At 39.9% G+C, this 24,532-nt stretch overlaps 1 long non-coding RNA gene across 4 annotated transcripts in view; it reads right to left on the bottom strand.

Annotated features, from left to right (window-relative positions):
• Window positions 1-8,707: 8,707 nt before the first annotated feature.
• Window positions 8,708-24,532, bottom strand: part of LOC138962834 (uncharacterized) — an 18,092-nt gene continuing 2,267 nt past the window's right edge. Inside the window, exons 3-5 of one of the 4 annotated variants that reach the window (XR_011454614.1) lie at window positions 17,385-17,461; window positions 15,105-15,323; window positions 8,708-10,776 (exon numbers count right to left, since the gene is read on the bottom strand). This is a non-coding gene — a long non-coding RNA (uncharacterized lncRNA). Of the gene's footprint in view, window positions 10,777-13,422; window positions 13,813-15,104; window positions 15,324-17,384; window positions 17,462-24,532 lie in introns of those variants that run through there. The other 3 variants (XR_011454613.1, XR_011454611.1, XR_011454612.1) reach the window with 3 other exon arrangements.

The following is a 24,532-nucleotide window of genomic DNA, read 5'->3' as shown; positions in this document are numbered from 1 at the left end:
ACCATCAATGGTCCCAAGGCACACATGAAGATCACCAAACAGTTTAACTGCCAAACGTACAACGGGGTGTATGCCATCCAGTGCACCAAATGCGCAAAAAACTACATCGGCGAAACTGGACGGCCCTTGGACACTCGGTTCAAAGAACATCTGGCTGACATCAAGTACCATCGAGATAAGCCTGTAGCACACCATTTCAGCCAGGCAGACCACTGCATCCAGAACGACGTTCGTGTGTCGGGGCTCTGGTTGATGCTCACTGACAATGCGAATGACCGCAAGGACATGGAGTCCCACCTGATTAAAAAACTAGGCACCAGAAAACCGGATGGACTCAATGAAAAACAATGAACTCTGATATTCACATTTTCCTTTCCCCATAGTGCAGCTCACAACTATTGCCTCTGTGTGTGTGTGTGTGTGTGTGTGTGTGTGTGTGTGTGTGTGTGTGTGTGTGCGTGCGAGTGCGTATGTGTGTGTGCGTGTGCATGCGAGTGCGTGTGCGCGCGAGTGCGTATGCATGTGTGCGCGCGTGTGTGTGTGTGTGTGTGTGTGTGTGTGTGTGTAATTTTTGTTGTTGTTGTTGTTATTGTTGTTGTTGAGCTTTGAGCTAATTGTTGAGAGGAACAGAACTCTATCTTCAATCTCTCGTTCCGCGTCTAACCGATGGGTTTTTCCACAAGGGTTTCCCCGGTTTTCCCATCCACCCTACTACTGCCGTACTGGTGTCTGGATTGAATATAATCACACATAATTTCTATTCCAGGGTTAGACTTCTTACCTCAGTAATTATATACACATTAGGAGTATACTACTTTCAACCTTAGCTCTCTTTATTGTTCTTCACAAGTCACATACATAGAGAATACTACATGACTTGCTGTGTCGTACCAGATTTACACGAGTTGTGTTTTTAAATATTGAACTGCGAGCGAAAGCGAGCTCAGTGTTCACTATTTGAAAAAGCAACGAGTGTAAATCTGGTACGACACAGCAAGCCATGTAGTATTCTGTTCATCCAACAAACTGTATTTACGTGTATTTTACAGAAAATGTCTTGCAGACGAGGCAGCTAAATTGAAGACGCTTGTTTTACTTTCTGAGATTGTTTTTAATCCGAACATAACACATAATCTATATGTTTTTTGAATAAGGAACCGACAAGGAATAAGATGACATTGTTTTTAAAACGATTACGGAAATTTAATTTTAATCATAATGTTTTTAATTTTTAATTTTCAGAGCTTGTTTTTAATCCGAATATAACATAGTTATATGTTTTTGGAATCAGAAAATAATGAAGAATAAGATGACTATTTTTGAATCGTTTTATAAAAAAAACACATTTATCTTATTACAATTTAAGGTTTCGCAAGATTCCAAACTTATTAATTAATTGTTAAGCCTCCAAGCCGAAACGCAATTCCAAAGTCCGGCCTTCGTCGAAAATTGCTTGACCAAAATTTCATTCCATTTGATAGAAAAATGAGGGCGTGACAGTGTCACGCCTCAACTTTCACAAAAAGCCGGATATGACGTCATCAAAGACATTTATTAAAAAAAAAATGAGAAAAAAATGAAGATCGGTCCAGTAGTTTTCTCTGAATTGCTCCACACATACATACACACATGCAAACACACATGCACCACGACCCTCGTTTCACTTCCCCATCTATGTTAACACATTTAGTCAAACCTGACTAAATGTAAAAACGGACAATTATTCATGCATCGGTAGCACGTACCTCCCAAGAATCTCCAGACAGTAGTACTTCAGTCTGGTCAAGACGACATAAATTGTGGCTGGAAAGTTACGACGATACGGCCTTGGTCAGCTATACCAATCTCAATACAGATTTGCCTCTGTGACACAACAGCAAATAAATCCTCGGTTTCATAGCAGCAGACATGTCAGTCAAACAGAGTAAACCCCACCCACAATAACACACCCTTAAAAGCATACCGGGTATTTAGTGAGCCTGGAGCCATAGCTTGCTGCGCGTCACGTTTCTGCACCGCAAGCCGATTTCTCTTCTGCAAACCCCTACCCTCTCTCTCTCTCTCTCTCTCTCTCTCTCTCTCTCTCTCTCTCTCTCACACACACACACATTCACACACACACACATACACACACACACACACAAACACACACACACTAACACACACACACACCACACACACACTAACACACACACACACATTCACACACACACAGGGGCGGATCTGGGTTTTGAAAGGGGGGGGGGTGCAAAGTTCTTTTTTTTTTTTTTTTTGTATCTTATCAGCGAAGCGCCGAACCGATGGCGCGAAGCGCCGAGCATGCTAGGGGCCCGGAATTTTTTTTAAAAAGGAAGCAAAATTGTGCAATCTGGTGCAATCTGAGCGTGTAAAGTGCTATTTTCAGGTGATACATTTTTCTTCTTTTTTTTTTCTTCTTTTTTTTTTTTTTTTTTTTTGTCCCGCGGGGGAGGGGGGTGCAATTGCACCCATTGCACCCCCCAGATCCGCCCCTGCACACACTAAAACACACACACACACACACACACACACACACACACACACACACATACCAGGGCCGGACTAGGCGAAGAGGAGGGGGGGTTGCCAGTGGTGGCCCAGGGGGATGTCCCCCCTGGCGGCAGGGGCGGATCAGTTCATTTTATGACTGGTTTTTTTCAAAAGTATATTGTGAAGATATGGGTGTGAAGGCGCGAAGCGCCGAGCCGACGGCGCGAAGCGCCTAGCTTGCTAGGGGGGTCCGGGGGCATGCCCCCCCGGAAAATTTTGAAAAAAAGGATGCAAAATGGTGCAATCTGGTGCATTCTGAGGATGATCATTACCAGTTTCAGGCAGCAGATTTTGTCACTGATTAATACCCCAAAAATTGAAACTCAATGTAAAATAAAGAAATGCATACCTCATTCAATATTTTTATTTTTTGGCTGGGGGGGGGGGGTTCGGAAACCCTAGAACCCACCCCCCCCCCCCCCTTCGTTGTTGTGGTCAGGGGGCGAAGCCCCCTGAAGCTGACGGGTAGGTCATATTCTGAGATAGGAAAATGGTCGCTCCTTGCATGAAACGGCATAAAATAAGCAATAATAAAAAAAAATTAAATAAGTAAGGTACATGTTTAAGCTAGGGGGGGGGGGGGGGGTGCGCAACCCCCATAACCCCCCCCGGTAGTCCGGCCCTGCATACACTGTTACACGACACTTGAGATTGCCACAAGTTCTCAAACGTCGTATAGTTGTGTTCTTTTATTCTACGTCGCCCGTCTTCGCAGCAGCAGAAAACAACTCGTCAAATTGAGTTCGAGGATTTATTTAGCATTCCATACATACATCTGCACATCGTAGCAGAACTCAAAGGAGAAGCTTTTTAACATACAAATCGCGCTGGCCTATATAGTAAGTACTCAATCTCGAGAATATTCTAGACCGAACATGATAGAACTACATTATAGGAACCGTCCATGGACTAGAACAGTGACATTCTCTGTGACGTACATCAAAAGCGCCGACGCACTTAATCCGAGCGAACGCCACGAACCCACGACTCAAAACAACGTGGTAAACAACTTGTTTTGACAGGACTGGAAAGTTCACCTGCATTCTCGTCCAAACATAAATATTGTGTTTACAAAATATAATATCGGTACTTTCCCACAAAGTACAAATAAGTCAACTACATGCAACACACAAAACTGAACCAAAGTTCAGCAACAGCAGCGTTTTCTAACATACACACACACGCAAATCCCACTTGATATTGGGCAAATTTACATTTTGCGGCTCGTCAGGCGGCCGGGAGGGGGGGGGGGGTGTGGCTCGTGAGTCCCTTGATATTCATCCGCTGGGTCTTGACTGAAATACAAGCCATATAGAAAAAAAACACTCGTGTTGTAACCTCTCTTATATATGTGAGCTTTTGTTAACCCCCAGTGTATCCTCTTGCTGTTTTCAAAGAACCATGTCTCGGATTTCTGTCTTCGGAGACTAATGGTTCAGTTTTGAAGTTACATTAATAGGTGTATGTGCCATGCGCCATCGACTGGTGCATTAGAAAAAGAAGAAACCGAAAAGGAAATAACTGATTTACGAGGAACCCGACAGCACAGTCCGACAACAAAACCAGCACATATAAAACATGATTGGCACGCAGCCAATCGTTTGGGGAAAAGAGATAAAAGAAGATTAATTTTTGCGTTTATCACGATCAGTAAACTCTGTCCCTTATTGCAGGATTATTGGGAGAGTGGTCCAAACGTGATTTTCACTACAGCTCCCGTGCTGCAACTGTGTGCATAACACGAATCTTGCTGCTTTATGATGTTTGTCTTTTGGTAATGTTATGTAGTACACACGTAGGACGATTTCTTCACGGCCTGTGTGTGTGTGTGTGTGTGTGTGTGTGTGTGTGTGTGTGTGTGTGTGTGTGTGTGTGCGTGTGTGTGTGCATGTGTGTGTCTGTGTGTGTGTGTGTGTGTGTGTGTGTGTGTTTGTGTGTTATTTTTTGTATCGTAATTAAATGAATATCCGTATGTATATATATATGTTTAGAGTTGTAGCACTCTGGGTGCGGGCTGGTTGAAAAAAGCTCGTTTGTATTGATTATGCCACAACCCTAGTAAAATTAGTTAGGAAAATTGGACACGAAGCCGTTTGTGCGAGAACAAGTTATAACCTTTTATTTATTTTAGAAAAGGTTTCCAGATTCAATCTCCCTTTACAAGAATACACACGAAATTAGGGGCTAACTGATGAAAAACAGGTAACTCAAAGAATTATCCGAACCCAACAAGGTTGTGACTTTTTATTTTGTGCTTATAGAATGCACTTTATGCAGCATAACTGTAGGGCCTATGTATTAGTTTTCTGGGGTATTTGCCTCTTGAAAAAAGCAATGGTTCGTTGTGAGACAGAGATCGGGAAAGAAAATGTCCATCAAACTAAAGTGGTTTCCCTCTAACCACGTTCTAGCAAAGCATAATTTAGATCAATGAAACTTGCGCAGATAGACACTAAAAACGCACGAGTGCATGCGCTGGCAACTTGTACACATAATATATAAATACGACACATGAACGCGTAGATACAGACATATACACACAAAAAGGCCCTACAAACATACACGCTCACATTTGCACGCGCTGGTAGGAACGTACACACGTGGCAATCTGCAAAGCAAGCAGTCAGAATGTTATTTTTTGTTGTGTGTTCAAGTGGAGGGAAAGTCTTATCCCAGGAATAATGGCAAGACCTGAGAATGTGAGCGGAACAGTTCAGCTTTACCGGGAATTCAGAACTGTGCCTTTGAAGTAAGGGAAGGGCTCCTAATATGGACCGGCTCCTAATATGGACCACCTCCTGTTCTGACAAACTAACGGCGCTAGAGCGCTCAAAACAATTTCATTCGCTGTATTCACCCTCTCTGGATAACTTACACATGTCAAAACAGTTGCAGAAACACAAACCTGAAAACCGTTAGGCTTTTTTTCTTTTTTTCACTTTTGGCAGGGTTCACTCTGAATTTGCCGTTTAAAACGGACTCGTTTCTGTCCACAGCCAAAGCTTTTATTACACAAAAATTACCATATATGACCGCTAAGGCCAAAAAAAAAAAATTGTCTGTTTAGGGTAACCCGACCGACCCTATCGATTTGGCGCCGACCCAAAAACTTTTTTTTGATTTCAAAAAAAAAAAAGAAAAAAAAAGAGGTAAAAATGCTAAAAAGAGACATTTGGCGTTTCTTTCTCTCCCTTTCTCTCTGTTTTATTTATACGTTAGTTTTGAAACATGTATTCATCAAATATAAGAAGTGAATGTATCAGCCAACATAGCATTTACACACACCAAAAAAAAAAAAAAAAAAAAAAAAAAAATTTACCTACCTACCGACCCTACTTTTTTTGGGTCATGTTACCCTAAACAGACAAATTTTTTTTTTGGCCTAAGACCGTATTTGTTACATTTTAGCAGTGTTGACCCCGAAATTTTTCTGCAAACAAAAAATAATAGCAAAATCCCAAAGTATGTGTGAGTCCCCTAATATGGACCACCTTCGACAAATCGAAGAACATAAAAGCTAAAGGCTATTTTCATTAATTCATTAAGAAGCTTGCTGGAAATAACCTATAACTAGCTCTCGAGATTTAAAAAATATATAACAAATAGTCTCCTTTTGTGGAAGTTAATAATTTCACTTCTTTTCAATCTGTTTTTGATAAGCTTCTTTAGTTTGCTGGTGTACTTCAAATAATGCTCTCATCAACCCGAAACAGATGAATCTAAAGCATATTTTAGTTAGTCTGACTTGCACACTAAGTTGTGTCATGTTATTTGAAGTATGGGGGGCTTTTTTCAGTGATTCGTGATGGCCGCTTCACTGGTCCATATTAGGCGCCCAGGCTCCTAATATGGACCATTTGTGATTTTTTTTCTGTATTCAATTTTTGCTGAATGTCTATCAAAGCTATTTCACTCAAATTAGGCCTAACGGTTAACCTACGAGAGAAGGACTACCAAACACAAAAATGAAAATGAAACTTCTTCGCAAGAAAACAAGCTAGTTATTAGCATGAAACAAAAAGTGGTCCATATTAGGAGCCCTTCCCCTACCCCCTCCCCCCTCCCCCTCCCCCACCGCGTTCCTTGTTAGCACGTTGCCAGGCATCGTGCACACAACTTAAAGATTTTCTTTTTCAAGTTTGAATACGAGGGTAAGGAATTGTGTTTTGCACGGATCAATGCACGCTCTCGATCTCTAAAGTTGCTATTTGAATCCAGCATCACCTAGCAACATTTAGACAAACAAACTGTTCCTGATCGAGATGCCAGCTAACTTCACGAGGTTTTTGTCCTTGGTCTCTGACTCAGCCAAAAGCAGTTCGATTTGTGTGTACGCCGACGTTTCAAAAGAAACAACAATTGTTCAGAGTATGGAAAGTCACTGGCGGCAATGCCATCACGCGTACTGATTATGGTGTGCATACAGTGACACTCGTTTGCAAATACAGTATTTTCTGTAATTTGAACGCATTTTCAATTCGAACACACAATATCTAATACATTTGCAAATTCAGGAAATATTAAAGATACAATTAAATAAAGATTGTGTCTGTATTTGTAATTGAAATTTCAGGCGAAATTGCGACTAACGTATCAGCTTCTCAAACACACACACACACACACACACACACAAACATACACACGCACACACACACACACACACACACACACACACACACACACACACGCACACACACACACACTTCCGCATGCACTAACACACGCACGCCCCCACCCCACACACACACACACTCAAACACACACACACACACACACACACATACACACAAATTGCAACACACACGTACATTGACTAGGTTAACAAAAAAAGACAATTAATTACGATACGACACAAATATACCTTTTTGGGAACCACACAAATGTGAACGTTTGCATAGATTCGAGGCTCTTACAACAGGAAGCAGTATATCATGCGGTGGAAATCCCATTTTAATACACCTTTTCCCCACCCCACCCACCATCCCGTCGTGTAAACCGGTTTTTCCTGTCCCGCATTTGTATATATTTTTTTTTTTTAGCAAGGCGCAGTCCCTGATTCAGAATTACCACTATTGTATTAGTAAATACCCTTCGATCTGTAACTCTATATATATGCATGCCATTAGCAGGCTCTGAAATTGCGCTCTATATAAATCCCTCGATCTTCATTGTACGTTAACACAATGAGCAGGAGAGATTTTGATATTTCGCACAAAACCTCCATGGCATCCCAGTCTGCCACAGTCATACCTGCCGCAATACCAAGACACATGCTACTACTTTGTCTGTGTGTTTGTGCGTGTGTGTTCGTGTACATGCGTGAGTGTTTTTGTATAAATGCCAAAGTATCTATAATTATAAATGTGTTTGTGTGTGTGTTTGTGTGCGTGCGTGTGTGTGTGTGCATGTGTGCGCGCACGTGTGTGTGTGTGATTGTGTGTTTGTGTGTATGTGTGAGTGTGTGTGATTGTGTGTGAGGGTGTATGTGTGTATGTGTGATTGTATGTCTGTGTCTGTGCGTTCGGGTGTGTTTATGCGTATGTGTGTGGTGTGTTTGTTTGCGATCGTGTGTGTGTGTGTGTGTTCGTGTGTGTGTTAGTGTGCGCGCGCGCACGTGTGTGTGTGATTATGTGTGTGTGTGTGAGAGGATGTATGTGTGTATGTGTGTGTGTGTGATTGTATGTCTGTGTCTGTGCGTTCGGGTGTGTTTATGTGTACGTGTGTGGTCTGTTTGCGAGCGTGTGTGTGTGTGTGTGTGTGTGTCTATTTGTGTGTGTGTGCGTGTGTGTTTAAGCATGTGTGGGTGTGTATGTGTGTGCATGTGTGTTTGTGCGTGCGTGTGTATGTGTGCGTGTGTGTGTTTGTATTCATGTGAGTGTGTTTGTGTATGTATGTGTGTGTGTGCATGTGTCTGTGTGTATATGTGTGCGTGTGTGTGTGTTCGTGTTCGCGTGAGTGTATGTATGTATGTGTGTGTGTGTGTGTGTGTGTGTGTGTGTGTGTGTGTGTGTGTGTGTGTGTTTGTGTTTGTATGTATGTATGTATGTAAATATGTATGTATGTATGTATGTGTACATATGGATGTTTATTATGGTTGGGTTGGTGAATAGATGCATGCATAAGAGAGAGAACCAACAAATAAAGTACTTGCATCTTTATTTCAGGAATCTTAGTATAAAAAAGAGATAGTTCAAGCAAATTCCAAACGGTAATTTAGTACACACGCAATTTTAACAATAACAATTAGTTAGAATGTACATGGACAAACTGTCCGCGCAGAAATTACTTCAATCAATTTTACACTGAGGCAAATAGGTCTAATTGTAAGTTATACCACTAAAAATAATTGTAGGGCCACTCATTCACCAGGAAAAACCATTTTTGAACTTAATTCGACATTAAAGTTTGTCAAGTTTTCAGTAAAATCAGTTGCACGGATGTGGCATAGGTGTAAGCTTACGAGAAGATATCGGATGAGCGAATAACATCCGCCGAAGGAGGTTATCCCCTTTTTCGAAATACAAGAGACAATCCAGGTAGTCAAGATGATCCAAAACGCCTCTCTTACGTGATGGATTGCCCTTTCGAGGACTAAACTGAATTTCGAAAAGTCTCCTGTTATACTGATCACCAGGAACGTGTATAGTTGTGCTGAGCAAACAACCCGCAGGGTAATTGTTCTCCCACACAGTAATGTCAAGAGATTGTCCTTCAGACATGGACCAACATATCCAAATGTGACATAGCGAGCTAACACTGAATTTGGAAGAGTTGTTTGGATATCTGATGCCTTGTCTAATGAATATTGGCTGTTTGTCATGCCACATAAGCAAACCAGAGACATTTTCTGAGAGGAGTCTGTGTGCCAAGTCGTCGATAATTCAGGTCAGCCACCTAGAGCTTAGTTGTAACCAGCTGATCTGCAACAGTAATTTCTGTGGCAGTTGTTCGCTGCAGTAAGAGGGCATACAGTTTCATTTTGTGTTTTTAATAAGCGCCATCATATATTGTCCGGTTTCACCATGACTTGTGTCATGGCTAAGTTAGGACTGTTTCGACTTTCAATTATCACCAGTGGATGATTCATTTTACTTTAGCTTTTTCGCTGATCTGCATTTAGAGTAATGCATTACATATTCAGGGATGGTCTTTGCATTGTTTTAAGCAGTACAGAAAGCACACTTTAAGCACATAACTCACACAAGAATGCATGCAGAATTACTGATTAAAAGATGTACATGTAAACATTGGCATATAAAGCAGCAATTGAAATAATTTAGAAATGCAAATACGCTAAACAAATGACAAAGACTTCAGCCTATGATTACAAACATTGTATGCTCAGTAATGCAGATACAGAGGATGTTCTTTTTGTTTGAAAAAAAGAAAGAAAATAAAACCGTCCTAAAAATGACATGCTTTTTCCTTGGTATTTGAAAACAGTAGGTGAGACGTTTTTTTTCTCCGCTAAAAATAAAGAATAATAGTAAAACACATGTGACAGAAATAGTGCAAGAAAACTGAGAACTAAAACAATTAAACGTATATAAAAAAAAAAACCCGGAACAGATAGAGAAAGGGGGGAGGAATGGGGGTAGATTTGCGTGTGTAAGTATATAAACTGGGAGCGCCCCCTAAGACTACACTACAATAATCGTGCCAGTGATGAGCAGAAGATAGAAGCTTAGCGAAGGAATCTTCTGTTTCTTAAATATATATATATATTTTTCTCATTTTTCCATGAGACTAATATTAACTACTAAATTCAAAACCTATGACTTACTCGGTAGTGAACGGGAGGGCGCAGCTTCATATTAAACGAGAAAGTTTCATACTACATAAGTGAACAATACATGAGTTGCAACAGGAGGGTTCACTGAAAGCGACTTACAGATTACACCTTTTCTGTTGCTTTTGCTTCTGATTTTTCTTGATCATTTAATCGTACGTTATGTACAAGTAGCCACTGTCTCCTGTGATTGCATCCATGCGCTGTATGTCTTCCACGGCCATATTCACCTGAAGCTCGATATTCTCTATTTCGTCTTCGATCATGTCATCCACTCTGCTTCGTTTTATTCCGGTGAACAGAATGTTTTTGTACATATGGAAAACGTTGGTTCTTCTTCCGCCACTAACGTAGTCAACATTGGCTTCCATCTCAAATCTGTAACGTGAAGGGCTGCCACCCATGGTCTTGGTTTAGTTCTGTCAAAGACCGATGCAGTACTGTCAGTATATCTCACCAGATTGTAATGCAGTATTACATTTATCACCCAAGAACACTGTACATTGAGACTTCTAGAAATGTATAGTTATGAACACACTGTGACCAGTTTCTTAATTCGTTTTATATTTCTTACAATGTCACATGGGCTGGAGTTGAATGAACTAAGCTCAAATCAATCAATCAATCAATGAGGCTTATATCGCGCATATTCCGTGGGTACAGTTCTAGGCGCTCTGCAGTGATGCCGTGTGAGATGAAATTTTATACGGCCAGTAATTGCAGCCATTTCGGCGCATATTTACCTTTCACGGCCTATTATTCCAAGTCACACGGGTATAGGTAGACAATTATTAACTGTGCCTAAGCAATTTTGCCAGGAAAGACACTTTTTGTCAATCGTGGGATCTTTAACGTGCACACCCAATGTAGTGTTACACGGGGAGGGAGTTCGGACACCGAAGAGAGTCTGCACACAAAGTTGACTCTGAAATAAATTTCCGCCGAACCTGGGATCGAACTCATGCTGACAGCGCGCTACACCAACTGAGCTATATCCCCGCCGCAAATAAGTTAAGCTAACCCTTACAATGTCCCATTTGTATGTTTGCTAATTCTTTCTTCTGCTTTTTATATTTAGTCAAGTTTTGACTAAATATTTTAACGTAGAGGGGGGAATCGAGACCAGGGTCGTGGTGTGTGTGTGTGTGTATGTGTGTGTGTGTGTGTGTGTCTGTCTGTCTGTCTGTCTGTGTGTGTGTGTGTGTAGAGCGATTCAGACTAAACTACTGGACCGATCTTTATGAAATTTGACATGAGAGTTCCTGGGTATGAAATCCCCATACGTTTTTTTCATTTTTTCAATAAATGTCTTTGATGACGTCATATCCGGCTTTTCGTGAAAGTTGAGGCGGCACTGTCACGCTCTCATTTTTCAACCAAATTGGTTGAAATTTTGGTCAAGTAATCTTCGACGAAGCCCGGACTTCGGTATTGCATTTCAGCTTGGTGGCTTAAAAACTAATGAGTAAGTTTGGTCATTAAAAATCTGAAAATTGTAATTTTACGTACATCTTATTCTTTATCATTTTCTGATTCCAAAAATATATAAATATGTCATATTTGGATTAAGAACAAGCTCTGAAAATTAAACATATAAAAATTATTATCAAAATTAAATTGTCCAAATCAATTTAAAAACACCTTCAGCTTATTCCTTGTCGGTTCCTGATTCCAAAAACATATAGATATGATATGTTTGGATTAAAAACACGCTCAGAAAGTTAAAACGAAGAGAGGTACAGAAAAGCGTGCTATCCTTCTCAGCGCAAGTACTACTCCGGCCGCTCATCTTGTCAATTTCACTGCCTTTGCCGTGCGCGGTGGACTGACGATGCTACGAGTATACGGTCTTGCTGCGTTGCATTGCGTTCAGTTTCATTCTGTGAGTTCGACAGCTACTTGACTAAATGTTGTATTTTCGCCTTACGCGACTTGTTATATTTAGTCAAGTTTTGACTAAATATTTTAACATCGAGGGGGAATCGAAACGAGGGTCGTGGTGTATGTGCGTGTGTGTGTCTGTCTGTCTGTCTGTGTGTGTGTGTAGAGCGATTCAGACTAAACTACTGGACCGATCTTTATGAAATTTGACATGAGAGTTCCTGGGTATGAAATCCCCGAACGTTTTTTTCATTTTTTTGATAAATGTCTTTGATGACGTCATATCCGGTTTTTCGTGAAAGTTGAGGCGGCACTGTCACGCCCTCATTTTTCAACCAAATTGGTTGAAATTTTGGTCAAGTAATCTTCGACGAAGCCCGAACTTCGGTATTGCATTTCAGCTTGGTGGCTTAAAAATTAATTAATGACTTTGGTCATTAAAAATCTGAAAATTGTAAAAAAAAATAAAAATTTATAAAACGATCCAAATTTACTTTTATCTTATTCTCAATCATTTGCTGATTCCAAAAACATATAAATATGTTATATTCGGATTAAAAACAAGCTCTGAAAATTAAATATATAAAAATTATTATCAAAATTAAATTGTCGAAATCAATTTAAAAACACTTTCATCTTATTCCTTGTCAGTTCCTGATTCCAAAAACATATAGATATGATATAAAAACACGCTCAGAAAGTTAAAACAAAGAGAGGTACAGAAAAGCGTGCTATCCTTCTTAGCGCAACTACTACCCCGCTCTTCTTGTCAATTTCACTGCCTTTGCCATGAGCGGTGGACTGACGATGCTACGAGTATACGGTCTTGCTGAAAAATGGCATTGCGTTCAGTTTCATTCTGTGAGTTCGACAGCTACTTGACTAAATATTGTATTTTCGCCTTACGCGACTTGTTTGTTTTACTAATAATTATTGGTGAAGTTGCGGTACATTACTGATCCTCAGAAAAGAAAATCTAACGTTTCCCATGATCCTAAGCCTCCTCTCTACTGAAGTCATTTGTTGTTTATTTTCTTCTTTTATACATGCAACAAAGAAACAAAACAAACAATCAAACAAGCACAGATAACTGGGTTCACTCCCTGTATATGATTTTGCACTTACAGAATAATTTACCAACATACTGAAAATACTTGACGCAAAAGTTTGGATCGTTACAGATATTTGTAAAGATGTTATGCAATGTTTTGGAAGAAGTTGTTAAACTCGTCATATGATTGTTTACTTGTGTCTAAAAAAAAATAATCAATGACTTCGCATGACTTTGGACTTAAATGATGCTTTTATTCTGGTCGGATTTGTGGCCATAATAATCGCGTACGCGGGAAGCACGGTACCTTTAATATTAATCAAACTTGCCTAAAAATGCCTAGAAATTTTGAGCGGGAAATCTTCAAGGAGATCTTTTGAATTCTCAGTCCTATCTAAGACTCGAATGGAAATTCGGCATCTGGATTTACCTTTCTTCAGTCGTGTTTCGGACAGTCTCACCCCTTCTGATTTGCGCACTCGATTGTAAACTTCTCAAAAGCATGCCCCTTCCAAAGTCCCTCCTGTACAAACGACGTGTGATTTTGGATGGAAATGCGCTTCAAATATTGTTATCCGCTGATGCGCACTTAATAAATGAATGAAGTACTGAATGAAGTACTAAAAATAAACAAGTATCCTATATATATATGTATATATATATATATATATATATGTCGTGCCGAATTCACGTAATTGCCGATTCCGCGTAATGGGCAACATTTTTGCCCATTTCGCGTAATCGGCAAAACGCTGCCCAATACGTGAAATCGGCAGCGTTTTGCTGAAATCGCGTAAAGGCTTCTAAAATTTGCCCATTTTGCGAAATCGGCAGCCACTGTTTGGTTTTAACGTTCTCATATGCCTGGGATATTATCACACTTAGACAACTAGATACTCGAATGGTTAGATATTGCAATAATCGATAAGTTATGACAAGTTATTGCAGAAAGTGTAGTTTTCATGCATTTCCGGAGTTATACTTGACACAGACCAACATAGACCATACAAAACATAGTAGGGAGGTAAAGCAATGTTAATGCAATGACTGTTCTGGTGACACAAAAAGTAACAGACTGGCTGTCGATTTTGCAAAATGGGCACATTTTAGAAGCCTTTCCGCATTTTCGGCAAAACGCTGTCGATTTCACGTAATGGACAGCGTTATACTGATTACGCGAAATGGGCAAAAATGTTGCCGATTTCGCGAATTCGGCAATTCTGTGAATTCGGCACTATATATATATAGTGCCGAATTCACGGAATATATATATATATCTATCTCACCTGGTAGCAATCTGTTAAACAGGAGAAGTAAGGGCAACGGGTTTTAATTTTTACTTCAAGTTTTATTAAGGCATGACATCTGTTTCTTTTACAACCCCTGATGGTAGAGTTCTGGTGTTACTCTTTGAACGTCTCTGTTGTACAAGTTCCGTGAATGACCCCATTAATCTTATATACTTTTTTCTCTTCATTTTTTTTCTCGTTCCGACTTGTTGATGTCTTGAAGGGATTCCACTTTGGATCGTCCCAAAAATCGTCTTTACGTTTGGTTCCTCGCAAACGTTCGCGCAGACTGTTGAAAATGCCACTGCCAGTACCTCGGCTGTCAGCTGTGGCGCCGATGTCATCTTCGGCACCCCTGCTACCACTAGCACGCTTGTCACTACAGACATCCCTAGCATCACTGGCACCCCTGTTATTACGAGAACCCCCTACACCTGTTTCTTCTTCTTTGAGCATGGCAAGCTCCGGGTGCTGCTGCCACGGTCCGTCATTTGGGTTTCGGGGATCATATTCTCTTTTCCAGTACCTGTGTTCATTGTTGGGTCCAATTTCTTCAACAGAGTGCGCGGCTTTCTTTATTTTACCACCTTCAATGACTTCATCTTTTCGTACTTTTACAACTGAACCATCGAGTCTTGTAATTGTTATTGTATCCTGGCTTGATTCATAGGGCTGCGATTGCATAGCTCCCATAACAGCGGAGTAACAGCGGACTGGCGGATGTTTCTAGAAGTGAACAATTTCCCTGAAAAAAGAAGTGGGCCGTAAGAGAGCCTGCGACGTTTCAACTTATAAATAATGCAAGCACTTGTTTTGGACTCAAGCTTTCCTGTCTCTTCTTAAGGCTAATGCTGTTGTAATCTTTTGTCATGATTTTCAAAACTAAAAAACCCTCATAACATCTCAAACATAAACCAAAAAAGACAAGTGACAATCTAATTAAGTATAGTCCCTTTCGTGGCAGAAAGTAGCTATCGCTTCGACGTTAGTTCGAGTAAAGTAAAAAGACTACTACAAGCTTTCGCTATAGTAAACGATGGTAACAATGAGATCCCCTTTTCCCCCTGGTGCCTTGAGTTTTTGTTTTACCGTCCTTGTTTTTGTTTTAGTTAATGGAACAAGGAAGAAACTGCAGGACTGATTACAGTTTGCGTGCACAGGTGTCAACTTATTTTGCACCTTTACCTCTACTAGACAAAACAGTTCTAAAAGGAAAAAAATGTGTTGTTTAAATCAAAACTTGAAAAATATAAAGATCGTTTTCAGAAAAAGCGACTTCCACAATAAAACCTCTTCTCCGCCAACCCTAGAACCCTTTCCAACCTTCTCTACTTCAAGTGAGAAAAAACGTTTTGGTAACATTCTCCCTCCCCCTGCTGGCTCATATGCAATTTGACCTTGTCTTGTCAAGACTATACTTAAGAATATAAAAATCGTCATTAGAGGCTTCGCCAAAAATGACGTCATTCATATTATTAGGCACTGTCGAGACATTGGTCCAATGCCATACGAACCATCCTTTACATCCTATACACAAAACACAATTTTCTGCGGCGAACTAAAAAGAAAGCCACAGAGACAATAACTTCTTCAAAAGTCTGAGTTGCATACTTATATGTTTATTTTCGAACACTATTATTGGATTGGATTATTTTATGAGCAAGGCGACACTAACCTAAACAGGTAAAGAGTTTGTCTGCCCCCAGTCACGACAAAAAGAGACCACAATGTCGTGTGTTGGTGTATTTTCTACTGTGTAAATACAAGAAATATTTACACACTAGGATAGGAGCTCGTGTGGTGTACATCAGGCTGAATTTGATAACTTTGAAAAAGTATATTTGATTGTATTTAACGTGAAAAGGTGAACCGGTCTTTTGTGGACCAGGGCTGTGATTTGATATAATAATAATAATAATATGGGAATAATAATAATAATATATCCGCTATTCTTTCTCCTAGCAAAATTAACTGAACATTTCAGGAATCATTAGGTTTGATTTTGTGCCTATTTTACACCAAGATCTTTTTTTCTTTCTTTATTTGGTGTTTAACGTCGTTTTCAACCACGAAGGTTATATCGCCACGGGGAAAGGGGGTAGATGGGATAGAGCCACTCGTTTCTTGTTCACAAAAGCACTTATGAAAAATTTGCTCCAAGGGCTTGCAACGTAGTACAATATATTACCTTACTGGGAGAATGCAAGTTTTCAGTACAAAGGACTTAACATTTCTTACATACTGCTTGACTAAAATCTTTGCAAAAATTGACTACATTCTATACAAGAAACACTTAACAAGGATAAACAGAGAAACAGAATCCTTTAGTCGCCTCTTACGACATGCTGGGGAGCATCGGGTAAATTCTTCCCCCTAACCCGCGGGGGGTTACACCAAGATATTATTGAGGATTTTAACATGAGAAGCAAAATCGAAATGAACAGAAGTCCAACTGTAAATGTTACTTGATGACTATCTTTTGTCCGTCCTTGATATTGGATGCAAGCATCGTTTAGTTGATCATTTTCACTTGCGGTTTTCAATTCTCAAGCATTTTCGTTGTTGTGTTCCCAATGCTGGCACAGTTGCCCGACGCCCGGATTGACTCAATTCCATGATTCATCAATGACACATCACGATTGCATTCTGTTTTAAACGCTTTTTCAATAAACTTTGCGTTGGACGATTTGTTTTCGTATTTATGTTGTCTTGAGTACACTTCAGTGCCGCTGGTTGTACAGACGCGGACTGAGCTATCACTTTTGACTGAAGATTCGTTACTGCCCATGGTCGAAGTAACACTAACCGCTTTAGTAGAGCCTTCGGTTCTCGCTTGTGTGCAGGTTCACGAGCTCTTGTGTGGATTCACAGCAAGTACTTCAGCTGAAAAAAACACAACAGCAAAAACAGTGTGGCAACGCTTTACACAATATTGCGCTATTTCAAGGTAGGTCTTCGGTGACTAGCTTTTCAAGGCAAGCTCCAAATCCCAAGATAGCGTATGACAGAGAGAGACTGGCAGACTGACAACCAGTTAGACTGACAAAGGGAGAGAATTACAAAAGAGCAAAACGTCTGGACTTATACTTGGAAAATAATTGCTTTTTGTGGAGGTTATCTGGAAAGGTAACCTGAGTTTAGACAGTGAAGGCGCATTGAGGGGGGGGGGGGGGGCTTGGGTGGGGAGGGGGTGGGTTAAAAGCCGTGGGTATCAGAGAGAGAGAGAGAGAGAAAGTGGAGTCTGAGAAAGAATGGGTGTGCAAGAACAATGCTATGTGTGCGAGGTGACATAATTATGGCTATGCACTGGTCAAGGCGGGAAATGAGCTCGGCATCTAGGACTGCATTGAAAGACTGATCACTTCGCACGCAGCAAGCAAAGCGGCAGCACCTGCACTAAATAATGGCAAACTTTCATCTTATTCTTTATCATTCCCTAATTCCAAAAACATATTTATAGATATGTTATGTTTGGATTAAAAACAAGCTCAGAAAGTTACAAAGAATACAGAAAAGCGCACTTCCCTGCAGTGTACGCTACTGCGCTATAGGCCTACACTACTCCGCAATACTGGCAGGAGGAAAGCTTCAGAAACAAATTCCTCTTCTGTAAGGTACCGAGTTCAATATCGCGTGCCTGTGGCTCTGCCCTTTTTTGGATCTCTTGTTTAGTTTTACCCTCTATGGAAGAATGTCTCTGTAGTGTAACGGTTAGCATACAGAGTTTCCATTCTGTAGGTCGTAAGTTCGAGCCCCGTCAGCGCTGTATTGTTTTAATGTTATTTCATTGTTTCTTTACTCTGCTTTGTTTTGTTTTATTTTACTTTATTCATTTTTATTGCAATGCATTATTGGTGATCAATTGCAATACTGACCAACGCTCGCCAGGTACTGATTTGGTATTGATCACTGCGGAATTCGTTGCGGCCAACCACTGAAGCAACATGAATCACTGGACCCCATTTTTAAGACCTCCACAAGGAACTTAGTCGATAAATATCGACAGGGGGCCGACTAATGGTTTAAATGTGAAATGTGTGTATAATAATGGGTGTGGGTCTGAAATGAAGTTAGGTAGTAGTTAACATTTGTTTTGAATAATTATTGGTATTTTGACAATGTGACAATGTAAGCATTTGAATGTAAGTCTTAGGTACCATTGTACCCAGGAAGAGAGACGAGAGATAGGAGTAGGTTGCAATAGCTTTTGTGGTCTTTGAGTTTTGTTTTTGGAAAGACATTGTTAAAGAAAAAAAAGACAATTACAGTAATGCAATATTTATTGTGAAAACCAACGATTGTACAAAGAACATGTGAGGCAACATTATGTCTATGATGGTGTGAAGAAAATTAGTTATGATTTATACTATTATTATTTAGACTTGAGACTGAATAGCAAAAGGCGAAGTGTATGTTTTGTGGTGTGAATTGAAACAAAATGAAAAGTGTAAATATCTGGGAAATTGTGGTTTAAAGACTTCGTTATTTCTTGATTGTTATTTACTATTATATTGAAGTGAATAGCAAAACGCTGTATTTGAAATTAGCATGGGATTTATATAAAAAAAATGTAACTCTATAAGGACGGATAACTCCTATATGGTTTAGGCAAATGAGGCTAATTAGTATGGAAGAAACACTCATTTTTGCCCCTTGGGGCATTCAAGGCAACAAACAACCACATACATCTGATTTATAATTTAGTGAGACATAAAAAGCTGTATGATAATTTTGTAGTGATTGAAAAAAAAGGATACGTTTGAGATTGTTGGCAGGGGTGAGCAAAAGTGTGACCGACTCAGCGCAGAGATGATCGAAGAGATTGCTTCGTAGTCTATCAGTGTTGTGACGAGCGTTGGCTAATGGTAACGAGTACATATGTGTGTAGTTGTGGTGTGTGTGTGTGTTTGCGCGTTGGTTTGGATTATGGGTGTAATTTGTAAAACAGATGTGACAGTAATAATGGAGTTCACATCAGTTAGGTTAGTTTGAAAATGGAACACACGCACGTTTTTGAAAAAACAATATGAAATTTTGAACAATGAGATCTTCATTAAATAATAAACTGAACATCAGCAAAACATCAAAGCAATTATTAATAAGGTTTGAAAAGCTTGACTTACTATGTTAAATAGTGGATTGAAGGATGAAAACGTCATTTACAAATTACATCTGAGATGGGGAGGGCTGAAAGTGTGGATGAGAATTAAAAAAAAATGCTGAGTGACAACAGGGAGGTTAAAGGCTGCCCTTTTCGTAGCGTTCATTAATTAATTCCTATTGTTTACATGTGCCAATAATGTTATAAAACTGTACCTAAGGGGATATAATAACGATTGGCTGTAGCTTTCGAACACAGAAAACATTATTTCAGTATTGCAATGCAAAGTGGTTTTGATAGTGTCGAATGTAAACAGAACAGTCTCAAAGTGAAAGTGGATGTTTTCCGGAAATTGCGAAGTTAACAAGAATACAGAAAAGCGCGCTTTCCTGCTTAGCACAATACGCTACCGCGCTAATCTGGCGTGTCAATAATATCACTACGTTTTGGACGTGGAAGGTGAGCGATTTCCTTCACGCGGGGATTGACGACGCTGTACTGTCTGTTGACGGTCTAAAAATAGCCCAACCTCTGCTTTGAGACCCATGTTTACCACCGCCCTCAGCTAATTCAAGAAATCACCCCCCTCCTGCTATGTACACTTGCACTCAAGTTAACCTCTGCTTTGACCTGTGTGCCAAGAGTTAGATGAGAGAGAGAGAAAGCGAGAGCGCCGTAGACCAGATTAATAGGTGCTTGATTTTGGTATTTTGATTTTACATAACATTAAACCTTTCTTGGGGTTCATGGTCATGGCAACAGCCATAATATCATATCATGTATAATATTACATTTCAGCATATGTGAATTTCATGTCATCATACCAGACTGTCATACATTTTTATTCCCACATCATGCTGATTGATCACAACCAAACCTACTATCAGTGGACACATCCAAATGCAAGCGCCTGTTCTTGACAACTTGCCACTGATCTAAAAATATAGATCAGTGCAACTTGCTGGGTCCTTTGCCGCCACAGACACTGTTCGGCCTCTAGGTAAAATGTACAATGTATTTTCTGATTTGTGCACAAAAGCTTTTTTTCTTTTTTCTTTTTTTTAACATAACAATGTTTAATGTCACTGTATGTTTGAAAGACCATGGTCACATTTGTAAAACAAATGTTAAATTAGAAAATAAATAACATTTTGGTTCATGATTTTTTCCTACACCTGTGCTAAAAATAAGAAATAAAAATGTCGGTATATAAGTCACTCAAATGCAGTATAGTATGAATGGTTTGAGTTTGTTGCGGTTGACCCTGCACAGTTCGACCTATGATGTTTTTGTTGAACAATTTGGTATTTCACAACTTCCTGTGTTACACAAACTCAGTGATAACCAATTTTGCCTTCACCCCTCCCATAGGGTGACGGATTTCACAACTTGCTAACTAACATGAATACAAAACAGACATGAAAACATTATAAGAGCAAAAGAGGTTGACGGCAAAAATAATCGTACATATGATAATAAATGGCATTTAAAGGCAAAGAAAAAGTTATAGTATTTGATACTATTAAATACAATAGCAGCAATAGAAATATGAAAATAGAAATAATGGTAATGATGATGATGTCATAACGATAATAACAATAAAAAAATATAAAAAAAATATTAAAAAATAATTAGAGAGAGAGAGAGAGAGAGAGAGAGAGAGAGAGAGAGAGAGAGAGAGAGAGAAAGAGAGAGAGAATGTATTCTTATTGTAAATAGTCAGAAATGTAGTTATTGGCTGAACTTATTCTTATCGCTATGAGGGGTTAGTGTGCTTGTGTGTGTGTGTGAGTGTGAGTGTGTGTGTGAGGTTATTGGAATTGTAAATCGCTTGGAGCTGTAAATCTGGACTTGCGTTATAGAAAAGTTTTTTTTTTCATTGTTTGGTGGATTTTTATCGTTTTAGTACAAGCAGTGGCTAGAATAGACTCACTCAAGGTGTGTGCGCGCTAATCCGCTTACTTTTATGCTTTTGGTAGCATAACTGGCGAGTTTGATGAACTAGAAGTCTGATTTTTTATTTTACATCAAGACAAATGTGTAGCTGATATCAATGTGCAGACAGTTTTTATGTGCGCATGAACATTTGTTGTACATACTGCTTTAAGTAGACCTACCCTAACGTAGGCGAACTAGCCCCAAGTGGGGCAAGTCCACCTACAGGGTGGGGCAAGTCCGCCGCTCTCATCCCATAGTAGGTACAAGACTAGTAGTGGGCAAGCTTTAGTGGGAAACCTTTTTTAATTCCCTTCAATATTTAGGTTCAAAAATGCCAATGACAAAATACGAAAGAATGTAACACAAAATTACGTTAAGGGAGACCGGGGCTAGTCCGCCTACTTTTATGCTTTTGGTAGCATAACTGGCGAGGAGACCGGGGCTAGTCCGCCTACTTTTATGCTTTTGGTAGCATAACTGGCGAGTTTAATGAACTAGAAGACTGATTTTTTTTTAATTTTACATCAAGACAAATGTGTAGCTGATATCAATGTGCAGACAGTTTTTATGTGCGCATGAACATTTGTTGTACATACTGCTCACGGCGAACATGCCCCATGACAAATAGGCGGACTTGCCCCCGCACGGGCAGGCTAGGCAACTCTAGTGCCAGATAACGAGCACAACATGGGAAGGAAGAAGCAAAACTTTCGTCAGAACTCGACCTTAATTAACGCACTTTCACTCGACACCAAGACTAAGTATTTGTTCTCAGAGGTAATGCATCAAAACCTAAGTCAACTGCTATGCATTCATGTTACAAAAATGAAGAAAAACTTTTTGTGATCTGTAGGCCCTACTCACGATATATGGGCGCGCAACCTCTGAACTTCTGCAGGATATGGCGGGAAGAAGGGACACCACTCTCACATGGTGTGAATGACTAAAAGGTGGCAAACGTAAGAATAAACTGACAAAGACGCATGTGCCCCGGGGTTGGCCAGTACTGTCTGGTCAAATGGGTCAAAATAGCCATTTCTGCACTTTCACTGCTTGTGGAAGACACTTCAAATACTCCTATGATACGAGTGATAAATATCAAGCCTACCGACAAACTGCCACATTTTCGCGTTTCGTTACATTTTCATTTTTATATAATTTTCTCAAGCAATGGGAACTCCCGGGGATTCCCCTTTTACGCGCGCGTCATGAAGCTCGGCTGCAAAATGCACGTGTCACTATTTTTTATCTGTGCCCTGCTTGTAGCGTTTTGTGGCGAAAGAGGACTTGCGGCAGACAAAGAGGACGAGAAGGATGTAAGCCGGTATACACATATATACCGTAGTTGTTGCGGCCCTATGCTCCACAGGGAGTCAAAAGGAATAAGTCAAGTAAGTCATACACATATATGCAATTGTGGCAAACTATCATTCATTGAATGTGTTGCATTGTAGTGATCTGGTTCCATCCGTTTTCCCTGGGGATACGATCACACACCGTATAACCGGTTGGTACGAAGAAACCACCCACGTTCCGGTTCAATCCATTTCAGCTCTCACGCGGCGGCAAAGCGAGGTGAGTTGCTCCACAAATTGCATCATAACTTTCACAAAAAGACATTTTATCGTATTATTGTTGTTTGCACTTTAGCATAAGAAGTATGCGTACCATATTCCAGAATTATTTTATTATTTAAATGCACTTGTAAAAGGGGAGCAGAGAATATTGACACATTTCAAGCGTTCTGCGCCAAAATGTTGACTTTTCATTGTTATTATGGAATATTTAATGCAAGTAAAAGATTATAGTCAACGGGAAAGTCAAGATTAATCAATTCTTGAAACATGAGTGTACTTTTTGGTCTTTAAAAAGTTGCAATTCGATTACATGTCAAGAAATCGCGTAGCAACCCTACAAATTGCCGGTTGATACTCTCACGCTCGGTAGGGTGAGACTCTCACGCAAAGTTTTTATTCTCTGGTTGAGACTCTCACGAAGTGATATTTGCTTTATTTGAGCAAAAAAACCCAACAATTTACTCGTTTATGCAGGCAATCTTTGTTTGTCCGGTATTTTGCCACTGATTCCTGTTCTCTCCCCCCCCCCCCCCCCACACATATATATACATGACCCCTCTCCCCATCATAGAGTTGTTATGTTCCCTTTTCCCCTATTGTAGTTTCGGCAAACTCGGGGTGTACCGCCTCTTTACAGACAGTATGAGCTGTCATTCATACCCTAATACACCCTTGATAATGTAAATGTCCGAGAAAACCCACACTGTTGCAGATCCTCTGTTATTGGGGAAAACAAGGATCATGGTGATTTTCTTGACATGATTCACTTGAATTTCTGCTTGTTCATGATCAAAAACTATATTTAACTAGAGTCACTTGAGGGACCTATGTTTTGTGGGATATGTCAAAAACCTCGAAAAGCGAACGCACTGGCTAAAGGTTCTGACAATGTTCGAACCAGCACATTAACAGGCGTGTGTGTGTGTGTGTGTGTGTGTGTTTGTCTGTGTGTGTGTGTGTGTATGTGTGTGTGTGTGTGTGTGAATGTGTTTGTGTGTCTGTGTGTGTGTGTGTGTGTGTTTAAGTTGAGATTTTTCAATGTTCATTGAACATGATTTATTGTGAGTTGTGCATCTATTGCATGGTATTGTCCATAAGGGGATAATGTTGCTGTAAGTTTATTGTTACGTTATTTTGTTGGAATGTATATATATGTATTTGATGTTTAAATAGTATGGTTTTATTCATAGTTAAGTTAATATGTAAAGCGCGGCCGGAGAGCATAGTTTAGTGTGTTTCGCGCTATATAAGCTGTCATTATTATTATTATAAATAACCAGCACCGCAAGAGAAGAAACGTCGTGTGAGTGTGATTCTTTTCTATATTCATTAATCGGG

Source organism: Littorina saxatilis, linkage group LG3 (genome assembly GCF_037325665.1).
Source record: "Littorina saxatilis isolate snail1 linkage group LG3, US_GU_Lsax_2.0, whole genome shotgun sequence".
Classification (NCBI taxonomy): Eukaryota; Metazoa; Mollusca; class Gastropoda; order Littorinimorpha; family Littorinidae; genus Littorina; species Littorina saxatilis.
This window is presented reverse-complemented; position numbering and strand designations above follow the sequence as displayed.